Below are 12,773 nucleotides of genomic sequence, written 5' to 3'. Positions count from 1 at the left end.
CGCAATTTGATGACAATGCATATAAAGAAAATAAATCTTGTAATTATAGTACCAAAAATGAATTTTTACATTAGATACATACATATTTTTCTATGAGAGATTCATAAATAACACTATTATGATGCACTAGTATGTTTGTTAATTGTTTGTTAATTCGTAAAAAATATTAAAAGAATTAACAAACAAGTGTAGTGCATCATAATAGTGTTATTTATGAATCTCTCATAGAAAAATATGTATGTATCTAATGTAAGGATTCATTTTTGGTGCTATAATTACAAGATTTATTTTCTTTATATGCATTGTCATCAAATTGCGTGTTATCAAATTATAAAAGTTGGACGGTTAATTGCAATTATTGTCGATGAAGTTTAATTTTCTTAACAGACATATCAATAAAAGACTTATATTATATCTACTATTAAAAAATAATTTTTTTAAAAAAATATATTGATGTATTAATAAATAATAATTCGCTATATTAATCATTCATAAATTTATACAAATAATTTTTCGTGACAAATTTATATTAACGAAAAGAAGGGCTATTACTGTCTTATTAATCGTTTTAGTTTTTTATTTTCCAAGGCGCATCTTATGCATTTAATAGAAGACTTATCTTATGCACTGTAATTGACAACTCTGCCAAATAAGGCAAAGGTATTATGCGATGTAGTTAACTTTTTTTCTTCAAAAATTTGTGTCTGCCCTTGCAGACATTTGCAACGATATGGGTCCGCCTATGACTCCAACAGGTACTAAGTTCAGAACCTTCAGAGAACAAGGTGGTTCCTTATTCCTAAGGCAACCAATAGTATTGCTTTCACAATCCTACTTTCCTCCTATGATTAAGTTGTCTGAAATCCCTTCCTTAAGGAAGTTTCTTTTTCAGTTGAGTTTAATTTCCATTGATACAGCTCACTTAAATCACAAGAATAAAAAAGCTTCAGTGCAAAAGTTTTTAGTACAGTTCTTTACGAATTTCACAGTTTTTTCATTCCAAAATAACTTAGCCTATAGCTGAAAACATAAACATAATCATTTCAAACTGAAGTCCCATAGACCCGAGATTCAGTTTGAAGATAACGAATGAAAGAGAAGAGAAATAATAAACATATATTAATAAGAAATAACTTCAGATTACAAAGAAATAAAATGGAGAAGTATGGGTAATGCTCGTGAAGAGTCTCAAATGGTGAAAAGAGAGTGGGGGACGGGTTGTTGTCACTTAACTATTGTTAAAACTATACAAATAGAAACTAAACTATTCCATGTGATCTCTTCTTAAGGAATTTGATACTTTCTTCGTGTTGGAATGTCTTATTTATAGGCCAGAAGAGATGGCAATCTTATAATTCTGCTTTAGTTGTTCCTTGATTGCATGAAGAGGCGGTGCAAACAGTGCTCTGCTATGTGGTGCAAGTTGTTGGATGGGACAACTTAAGGTTGAGAATTGCCTTTTTCTACTGACTCTCCCATGCTTGCTTTTTCTCTAACCCAATGGTGTACTTTTTTATGCTTTTTGGAGGCTTCTTTTCAACATTTCCTGCAAAGTGGTCGAGAGAGGGGGTTAGTGGAGCAGGTGTGTAAATAAGTCAATATGTTCCTCTTTTCTTGCATTCTCAATTGATTACATTATCATTCGTTCCCTGCTGGTGCTTTTGTTCCCAAGATCTAGAAATGTGTTTTTAAGGCAAAAAATGGCCACTAGCTGAAGGAACAAATGAAATTTTACCATCAAAATAAGCTTAGATGAGAACGAATTTCCGTCCTATCAATCTCCAGTAAGTAAAGTTGTTTGTGGGTCAGCTTGAACATGTCATCATCATGGGTTACGCTACTGGTCTCTATCTCATCTCCTTCAGAACCCATCGAACCCGGGCTTTGATGCCACTGTTGGGACGAACTCGGTCCCTTAATCTTGGCTAAAAAGCCTTTGCGGAAGTTAAACGTCGAGCTCGGAGCTCGTCACAATCAAAGGTCAGCCTGAATCACTAGGTCGGCCAACCTAGCGAAAAAACCAAAAAAATTCAAAGAAGAGAGAGAGAAAGAGAGAGAGAGAGAGAGATAAACATAACAATCTTTTAACATGGGAAAACCTTCTCCAATGCGAAGAAGTAAAAACCCACAAGACACTAGTTCAGAATCAAACTTCCACTATGAAAATAATGGGTACAAGATATCGAATTTCACCAATAATGGTGGTACGCTCAAACCTCACATACAATGATGGTATTCTCTCAAACTTCCCTAAGGAGGTCTAACACTCAAGCTTCTCCCTAGAGATACTCTCAAAATTGTCTCACAAAATGTATAAAAGTCTAACCCTAACCTTTCACATAACACAGACTTATATAGGAGAGGAGGGAAGATTCTAGAATATCAAAAGTAGGAATTAGGGTTTCTTGAGCCTCAAGATTCTTGAGCCCTAAGTTTCTTAAGCCGCACAAAAACATTGGGCCTTATTAGTATTTAAGAAGGAAAAGCCCAACACTACTCTCACGGTCAGATGATAGAGTTGCAGCAACATTGGAGCAATTATTGGGCACAAATGGAGGTTGCAGTGTTGAATGTTGTGTTCGTGTCTCCTTCCACCTCAAAGTGATTTGAGCCTCACTTTTTCTTTCGGTATGGTTCCATCTTCAATCTTTTTCTTTTTTCTTTTGCAAGAGTACCAAAGTTCCTCCCTTCTCTGTTTCTTCACTTATTCATCCCTATTTCCCTTTCTTTTTTCACTCTTCTAATTTTGTGCTTCTTTCTCTCTTCATTGCTTTAATCTATTCTCTCACAAAACTCTTCCTCTTCTTCTTTTAGAAACGCGGAGCCCCTCCCAGAAAATCTCCTTTGATTCCTTCCCCTATATAGTGTTGGAATTAATGAACAATGATCTATTGATTATGAATAAGAAGTGGGTTAATAAAGGAAAGAGAAAAGGGAAGTTGAAGAGGTGTGTGGGTTTTAACAAAGTCCCACATTGGACAAATAGTAGAAAATGGGAGAGTTTATAAGCTCCCAGCTCACTCTCCTAGATTGGCCCTTTGGGTCACTACACATTTTGTGGAGGGGGAGGAGCTAGGTGGGTTGTGGTCCACCACACACGCACGCGCGCCGCCACCGTCCATCCGGCCGGACCGGTTCGGTTCGGTTCGTATGTGTGTAATAAAAAATATTACACACACGTTGCTTCCCTCCAAAAAAATTAATATTTTGTCTAAAAAATTTATTCGTTGCTTCACTCCAAATTACCCAAACGTTTCTCCCCGCCGATTTTTTGAGCAATTTTGAACCGAACCGGTTCTTCACTTTCGCGAATCGGTCATCGGTTGTGTCTGCTCCCCGAACCGGTCACCGATTGTACCTGTTCGTCAGAACGGTCACCGGTCTGCGGTTCGCCGCCGGCGACTGTTCATCGTGACCGGTCAGTGTCTATAAATAGACACTGACACTTTTAGAAAGTGAATCCAATTTTTCTGCACTGAAACTCTGCCGGATGTTTTCTTCTTCCGGTTTTGCATGTTCTTTTTCATACTCCGGTGTAGTTTCCTCTGGCATTCAGTTGTGTTCATTTGGGCTGTTGATTGGTAGTGCCACCATTCTTCAGACGAAATCCGTTCTATCCTGGGAGACAAGTGTCCATCAACCTTTGACATCAGTGAATGGCCAAATTGTCTTAAGGAGACACGTTCTGTGGGCTCGGATTTTTACTCCTCTGATACTGCATATCATTATCATTTTGTTTCATATATCTGACAAGTAAGTATGTTCTTATTTTATTTATAATTGCACAGTGACAATTCTGATCATCTACCTCATTTGCTTTATACATGGGTTCAAATCTCTTAGTGATATAACATCACCCACTGTCTTCAATAACATATAGTACTCCCTCTTGTGAAGAATTTTTTTTCCACTCCAACTCTCTAAAAGAAAAACCCCCCACTCTAAGTGACCACCTTTTGCACCTCTCCTCGCGCACTAGTGTATTTTTTCTGCCTAATATGATTTCTTGATTCTCCTCTACTCCATCCCATTGGTGGTCAGTTTGTGTCAGACATGTTGCTTTTTTGTGTGTAGGGTATTAGAGGAGAAAGAAGACTAAATGTATTTTCATATTCATTGATTGAGTAAAAATGTGTACAATACATTGCAATTTATACAAAGGAAAAGAATGCTTCTAGAACCTATTCTGTTCTAACTAACTTGCGTATTCTCAGGAAAGGAATAAAAGGAATAAAAATGTAAACTGATAACAAAAACTATAACAGAATGATAAAACAGTAAATTACAAAACCATCCTACTCTTAATACTCCCGCTCAAGGTGGGAAATAAATTTTTGAAATTCCCATCTTGGACAGCAGTGCAGCAAATTGTGTAGGAAACAAAGGTTTAGTTAACAAATCTGCTAACTGATTCTGGGAGCTGACATGTAAAGCTTTAACTTCACCTCTGATTATCTTTTCTCTCACCAAGTGACAATCAATTTCAATGTGTTTTGTTCTCTCATGGAAAACAAAAATTTTCAGCTATGTGAAGGGCTGCTTGATTGTCACAAAATAATAAGGCTGGACCATCATGCTTTAAATTCAATTCATGCAACAGAGAGCTAATCCAAGTTAAGTCACAACAAACATTGGCCATAGCCTTGTATTTAGCCTCTGCAGAGGATCTTGAAACTGTCGTTTGCTTCTTTGACTTCCATGACACCAAAGATTCACCAATAAAAACTGCATAACCTGTAACAGACCTTCTTGTGTCACAACATGAGGCCCAGTCTGAGTCTGCAAATGCTTTCAGCTTTATACCATTTTCAGAACCATAGAACAGCCCCTGCCCAGCAGTCCCTTTGATGTATTGCAGCAGTCTATTCGCAGCTTGCATATGAGGTTCTCTTGGATGTGCAAGAAATTGACTCAACTTATTTACAGCAAAACAAATATCTGGCCTAGTAACAGTTAAATATAACAATCTTCCAATCAATCTTCTATAAGTAGTTGGATCATCTAACAGTTTTCCCTCTTCTAAAGACAATTTAGCATTTGGCTCCATAGGAGTGGATTTGGGTTTGCAACCCAAGTAACCAGAATCTGATAGGATTTTCAAAGCATAACCTCTCTGATTCAAGGATATTCCCTTATGATTGCGGGCTATCTCAATCCCAAGAAAATATTTCAATTCTCCAAGATCCTTCAACTTGAAAAATTGATTTAAAAATATTTTCAGACTAGCAACTTCAGCAGGGTTATTACCAACCACAATAATATCATCTACGTATACTAAGAGACCCAAAAAATTAGAACCATTAATTTTAACAAACAGAGAATGATCTGCAGAGGATTGTGTGAAACCATTTGATGTCAAAACTGAAGAAAACTTTAGAAACCACTGTCTAGATGCTTGTTTTAGACCATAAAGTGACTTGTGTAACTTACAAACAAGGTTGGAAGGTAAAGGCTCCCCCTCACGGTGATAGCCAAGTGGAGGCAGCATGTAAACCTCCTCCGAAAGATCACCGTGCAAAAAAGCATTGTTGATATCCAAATGGTGGAGAGACCAACCTGAAATAGAAGCCAAAGCAAGTAATATTCTCACAGAACTAATCTTAGCCACAGGGGAAAAGGTCTCAAAGTAGTCAATGCCCTCTTGTTGAGTGAAACCTTGGGCAACCAAACGAGCCTTGTACCTCTCCAAGGACCCATCAGCATTAAGTTTGCACTTGAAAACCCATTTGCAACCAATTGCACGTTTTCCATGGGGTAAAGGAACCAAAGACCAAGTACCATTTGATTCCAAGGCATCTAACTCAAGGGTCATAGCTTGCTGCCATAAAGGGTTTTGAGATGCTTCATGGTATGTGGAAGGCTCAATATGATGGGATACTGAATTAATGAAAGCCTGAAAAGAGGGTGATAAGCGGCTGTATGATAAAACAGAGGAAAGAAGATAGGGAATAGTGGAAACAATAGAACAAATGAAATCTTGAAGGTAAGAAGGAGGTTTGGTAGGTCTAGAAGGCCTAGAAGAGGGAATGGGAGGATGGACAATGGGTTGAGGTAGGATAGTGTCAGAAAAAAAATTGGAATGGTCAAGGGAAGGCTTGGTAAGAAAGGGAAAAACATCCTCATGGAAAACAAGATCTCTAGTAATAAAAACACAATTGCTAACAGGATCCAAAACTTTATAAGCCTTATAACCGGGGGGATACCCAAGAAAAATAACAGGGATGGCCCTAGGGGAAAATTTGTGTCGATCCCTAGGCAAAGTGGAAGCGAAACAGAGACAACCAAAACATTTTAAATGGCTGTAAGAAGGGACTTTATTAAAAAGGACCTGAAAGGGGGACACATTTTTAAGAATAGGACATGGAAGTCGATTAATGAGATAAACAGCTGTGTGTATGCAATCAGACCAGTATGACAAAGGAACATGAGATTGAAATAACAAAGAATGAGCAACATTTAAAATATGTTGGTGTTTTCGCTCAACAACAGAATTCTGTTGTGAACGATCAACACAAGAGTGAAAAAGGATAATGCCATTGGAGCGAAAAAAAGAATCAAAATTGAGTTCAGGAGCATTATCAGATCGCACAGATTTTATTTTCTTTTGAAATTGTGTAAGAATGAGAGTATAAAATTGGGGAAACACAGTTAACACATCAGATTTAGAATGCAAAAAATATACCCAAGTGTAGCGACTACAATCGTCAACAATGGTTAAAAAATAACGAAATCCTTCAATAGACAAGGTAGAAAAAGGTCCCCAAACATCCAAGTGTATTAAATCAAAAGTGGAATTGGACAAATTGTTGTTGGAAATAAAAGGTAAGCGCCTCTGTTTAGAAAGAGGGCAAATGCTACAAAAGGAATTACAATGGTCTGAGACTACTGATAAATTTAAAACTGATTTGAGAAGGGACAATCTTGTGGAAGATGGATGACCGAGACGAGAGTGCCACAAAGAAGAAGCGGCATCAACAGATCGAACCGAAGCAAGAACGCAAGGAAACTCACGGAGGACATAAAGGTTCCCACGACGATCAACAGTCCCAATCTTGTGGGAGGTGGAAGGATCCTGCAAAATAGAAGAAGAAGACGAAAAAGAAATGGAAATCCCAAGAGCAGAAGAAATAGAAGCAACAGACAAAATATTATAATGAAATTGAGGAATAAATAAAACGAGAAAAAAGAAAAATCCTGGGAATGAAACAGACCCTATACGAGTAACATTAATGGTGGATCCATTTGGTAGAGACACAAAAAAATCAGAAATGGGTTTAGTGAAAGTAAAAAAATCGAGACAACAACAAATGTGATGGGTAGCCCCGGTATCTAAAATCCAAGAAGATTGAGATAGAAAAGAGGAAGTACAAGAAATGTTAGCAACCGATGGTGATAGAGGAGCTTGTTCAACAAAGGACGAAGTTGTCGGTGGTGAGATCGAAAGATGGGTGGAAATTAAGGCTGAAATTTGGCATAACTGATCAGGGGTGAATGGAAGTGGGGAGGGTGGCCCATTGTGTTGAAGGGAAACAGCAGCTGATTGGGCCTGATTATCATTGGGCTTGGCCCGGTTCCTATATCCTGGGGGAAACCCATGCAATTTGAAGCATTTATCAATGGTGTGTCCCTGTTGTGAGCAATGGGTGCAGAATGAACGATCACGGCGGGGTCGTGGCGGTCCGGCAGCGGCGTTGACGGCGGGAACGGCAGCGACGTTCACGGCAGGAAGCAACTGAAGGTCAGAAGCAGGAACCATTCCAGGTAGGATGGATCGTTGGCGTTCTTCCTGAACCACCAAGGAAAAGATGCGATTCAGGGAGGGGAGAGGTTCCATCAAGAGGATTTGAGCGTGGGTGGCAGAGTAAGACTCATTGAGACCCATGAGGAATTGCAGGGACGAATTTTGTTCATGAAACTGGGTCCAAGTACGAAGACCACCACAATTGCAGGGAACTGGTTGATAAGCATGAAGCTCGTCCCATAGAGTCTTCAATCGAGTGTAGTAAGCACTGACAGTAACTGATCCTTGTTGGAGGGAAGCAAGTTGGGACTTCAACTGAAAAATGCGTGGAGCATTGCTCTGCTCAAAACGAGCAGAAAGGTCAACCCAGATGCCATGAGCCGTCGGAATATAGAGGACACTATCTGCAATTTCGCGAGTCACGGCATGAAACAACCAAGAAGAAACCATACTGTTGCACCTAACCCAGGATGGATAAAACAGGTCATCAGGGGATGGGGAGGGTAGAGACCCATCGACAAACTGATATTTATTTTTGGCTTGAAGAGCTATAACCATGGAACGACGCCATGTGTGAAAATTTGGACCAGAAAGAGGGTGGGCAACAAGGACAAGGCCTGGATGGTCAGCACTATGAAGGAAGTAAGGACTAGAGGAATCATCATGGGGTGGGTCAGATCCTCCGGCAACGTTTTTACCTCGCGCCATGGAAAAAGGGGCGGAAGACTTAAGCTACTGATACCATATTAGAGGAGAAAGAAGACTGAATGTATTTTCATATTCATTGATTGAGTAAAAATGTGTTCTAACTAACTTGCGTATTCTCAGGAAAGGAATGAAAGGAATAAAAATGTAAACTGATAACAAAAACTATAACAGAATGATAAAAGAGTAAATTACAAAACCATCCTACTCTTAATATAGGGACAACATTGACCCATTCCTTTTGGTGTTTGTTCTTCAAGGTCATTTCTTTAAGTTTTAAATGCTTGCCTCTCTTTGACATAATTTTGTTTGTCAGCATTAAACTCTTTTGTTTTGGCTTTGACAAAGGGGAGCAAAGTCACTTTTAGCATGCTGACACTTTTCTAAATCATTTTTTTACTATTTAATTATTATTATTTTAAAAAATAAGGGTTGACAATTTAAATTATTTTTCGTTAATTTTAATTTTTTGGGACAAAATTAAATGTTCACATTACGTGAGAAGAAGAGCTAAGATATATCAATTTACAATGAAAATGGTTTACCAAAAAAAGAAATTACAATGAAAATGACCTATGTCAAAGAAATTCTATGCCAATTAAGATACGGCTCTGATACTCAACGTGGCAAATCTTATCTTATGTAGAAATGCGATCTAAAAGAATTTGGTGGTTTATATAGAAAATATTCCTCCACGTGTTATTGGCAAGGGGAAACTCGGAAAATTACTCTCTAGCCACTGTACTAATTTTATTCCAAAAAAAGAAAAGGCGCAATGTCGTATTCGATCCCATACATATAATGATGTTTACTTTTGGGATTAACAAAGACAATCCAACCTTATTCAATAATGATGTTTACTTCTGAACTAAATTATTATAACACTACCCAATGAATATAACTCAGTTGGTAATATAGTATGAGTAGATAGCAAGAAATTAAACTTAGATTTAATTTCCATCAAATACATATTTAGAAAGGTATAAATTTTTTTAAATGTGACTAAGTAATTGATACCGTACGATCCACCCTAAGAAAAGATGCACCATTTAGTAATTTAACAGAATAATTAACAACGTTTTCTGTTTATGACATGTGCGTGATTTTGTCTGCCCGTTTTTCTCTGTTATTAAACATTAAAAGTCATCAGTTAGGCTTGAAGATGAGACCGACATGCGGGACTAAGAGGCGGGTCAAGATTGTTTATTACTACTGAGGGGATGAGTGTATGTTTAAGTCCAATTTATGTCACCATCATGCGCTATTTAAAAAAAGTTTTAAAATTGATTTTGTCATTTGATTTATATGTTCTTAGCTTTTAAGATGTATTTTTATATACCATGTTAAATTTTGGATAAAATTGCTGGAAGTATTCTTATGTATTTGAATAATATGACATGATAGTTAATTTTCTAGTTCTGATTATTTATGGTGATGAGGTTAGAAGTTTGAAAATTTAAATGTGGTGTTGAGAATGACTCCTATTTTATATGTAGACGAAGACTCTTGTTCCCTTAACGCAGATAAAGTTAACGAAGTCTGGGAGCTACCTCTGCAGCGGTGCCCTGCTATTAGGGGGGTTCAAAATATCCGAAAGAATTAAATTAATCCATAACTAAACTGCTCCATATTTTAAAAATTGATTATTTTTAAAAATCGATTTCACACGAAATTATATTTTATTTTATAAACCGGTTATTTACTAAATCATAAAAATAATTGGTTATTTATGGTTATCCATAACCAAACTGCTTTACAATTAAAGAATAAATAAGAATTATCTTTTATCATGCCTATTATATTAGTCAATTAACTCAAACTTTTAAACAATAAACTAGCAGAAAAAGTTAAGCAGCTCAAGTAGAAAACACTTATTTTTAAAAAAAATTACACATAAATCGAAAGGTCGCATCCTAAGAAAACACTTCTTATGTAACGTAACACTTTTTTTTCCCAAAAAACAAATAAAATAACCACATACAGACTTTTGGGTAAACTCACAACTTGACAAGGCAAAGGCTTTGAAATGGCAAAGATGAGTTAAAAAATCATAAACAAAAAGGGCAACGAAATTAATCAATTGACTTAACGTCTCTTAGATGTTTAAGATGATGAATCAGCATTGTTAAAAAGACAACTCACAACGGCTTTACTTATTTGTTCTTTAATTATGGAGCAGTTTGGTTGGTTATGGATAACCAATTATTTTTATGGTTTGGTAAATAACCAGTTTATAAAATAAAATACAGTTTCATATGAAACCGATTTTTAAAAATAATCGGTTTTTAAAATGTGGAGTAGTCTGGTTATGGATTGGTTTAGTTCTTTTGGACATTTTGAACACCCCCTACTCATGCCTTCCTCCATCAGTTCAAATGAAACTCTAAGTAATATAAATCTTGAGAGAACGAAGAGCAATTTTTTTATAATTTTAAATTAGTTCAACTGTTCTTCTATCAATCACTCTCAAAACAACGTGAAATAATTTCTATAAGAATCATTTTGTATTGAGAGTTCCAAAACAATGAAGATTCTTGCAAGAAATAGTTGGTCAACTACCTATAACCGGGAGAAACAAATGACTACTTATAAAAATAGCACAATTAAACAAAAACCAATTTTGAATTTGTTAAAAAATCGGTTTTGAAATTGATAACCGGTTTATGGTTCATAACCGGTTTTGATTTAAAACCGGTTTTGAATTAAAATCTGTTATAAACCATAAACCGGTTTAGAAAATTAAAAACCGTTTTTTTTTAAAAAAAAACCGATTCAGTTTAAAAATCAATCCATTTAAAATCGATTCGGTTCGATTTTTGTTAAAACCGGTTATGAACCACTCGATGCACACCCCTACCTAGTGCCCGTGTTCATAGAAACCTTGTATTGTTTGGGCTTTTTTTATTTTGTATTTTTTATTTAGTAATTTGAGTTTGGGTGCAATAAATAATTGTTGTGGTTTAGGGTTTTTTTAACATATTTATATTCTCTTATAATTGAGATGCTGGATGTAGTTTTATATTAAAGTGAACCAAAATAAACTAATGTTTCATTTTTATTTTTATCTTTGATTGTATGTGTAGTTGCTCTAATCCGTATGCATGGGATATATATGTTAAATGATATAAATCATTAAAAATTCTTAAGAAAATGCTCTCTACTCATGTTACCTAAAGAAGAATATTAAAAAATACAGGGACATCTCATACAAAGAGAAAAAAATTGCCTTTTTTATTAAAAAAACAAAAACTTTGCTCCGGATAAAAAGTCAAAAGGGTGCAGAACATCTTTGAAATTGCCTTGTTTGATTTCTGTCGTGCAGAACAGTTTTTTAATTTTAGAAACAAAAAAAGATTGTTTGGTAAGAGTGTTGTTACTTAAAATCAGTTTTTAAAATAGCATATGTTTTTAGTTTTAAAAACTAAAAAAAAAAAAAAAAGCAAAACAACTGAGGTATATTTTCAAACACATTCAGATCTTGAACATTGACCCGTGTCTTTGTCTCTATCTTTACCAGTAACATCCACGCCACGCTGATCTGTTGGCTTTAGTTACCAAGTTATTTTCCTCTATAAAGAGGCCCACATTTTCACACACACAAAAATTAATGTTGTGCATTCATCACATAATATGGCATTTAAGGCGCTTTTATTTCTTGGCTTCTTCGCTTTTGTATATTCCAACCAATTCATCGCTTCAGGATTAAAGATTAAGACAGGATTTCCATCGGTTACTTTTGCTCTTGGTGATTCTTCCCTGAATCGAAGCTGTTTCCCCGCAGGTTTTATTTTTGGGACGGCATCCTCGGCGTACCAGGTATATATATATATAGATCAGTACTCTTAATCCTTTAAAATGCAGTGTTAATCAACATTAATTAAAAATAAAATCAATTATTTAAACTTGGATATTTAAAATGTATATATTTATTAGAATTTACTTAATTGATTTCTTTTACTCATAACTATCGGTTATAGTTAACTTTCTAAACTACACTCTAGCTACACTTCGAGGATCCAAATCTCAATTTGAAACACCTTTGTGTGGGATCTACAGCACTAATTAATAGAATATTCTATTTTGTCCAAGACTTGAAAGCAATAGAATATTCTTAAATCCGGACACTTGATTAATATTGGTAGTAAGTGGTCACTGCTTCATATAAAGCACTGCAGAGGCAAATGAAGATGATTTTTTCTGTAGCTGGAATGTTCCTTTCTGACCTCGAATCAAAATTTGAACATAATTCGAGATAAATTCTAAAACAAGTTGATTAGATGATTTTGTTGTGTTCATGATATGTATATACAGCACGAAGGTGCGGCAA

This window comes from Gastrolobium bilobum, unplaced genomic scaffold (assembly GCF_033153095.1).
Source record: "Gastrolobium bilobum isolate Gb01-03AN ecotype WA unplaced genomic scaffold, APGP_CSIRO_Gbil_v1 utg1359, whole genome shotgun sequence".
In the NCBI taxonomy this organism is placed as follows: domain Eukaryota; kingdom Viridiplantae; phylum Streptophyta; class Magnoliopsida; order Fabales; family Fabaceae; genus Gastrolobium; species Gastrolobium bilobum.
This window is presented reverse-complemented; position numbering follows the sequence as displayed.